The following is a 233-nucleotide window of genomic DNA, read 5'->3' as shown; positions in this document are numbered from 1 at the left end:
TTTTTTTTGAAAATTTTTTTTTTTTGAATGCTAAAACTGCGAAGGATCTGTAACAGTCCACTGGCAAAAAGCACAAGTAAGTCTGCAACTAGGAGCCTATGAGGTAATGTTTTGTCATATATATTTAGTGATTTTATTGCTGACATTGTTGTAAACTTTCAATTTTTTTTTTCTATAATTCCATGAATTAAGACATTAAGTTGATTATTTCTGGTTCTATTGAGCCTTTTTTT

The sequence above is a fragment of the Meleagris gallopavo genome, chromosome 3, assembly GCF_000146605.3.
Source record: "Meleagris gallopavo isolate NT-WF06-2002-E0010 breed Aviagen turkey brand Nicholas breeding stock chromosome 3, Turkey_5.1, whole genome shotgun sequence".
In the NCBI taxonomy this organism is placed as follows: Eukaryota; Metazoa; Chordata; class Aves; order Galliformes; family Phasianidae; genus Meleagris; species Meleagris gallopavo.
Note: the sequence above shows the minus strand (reverse complement) of the source record.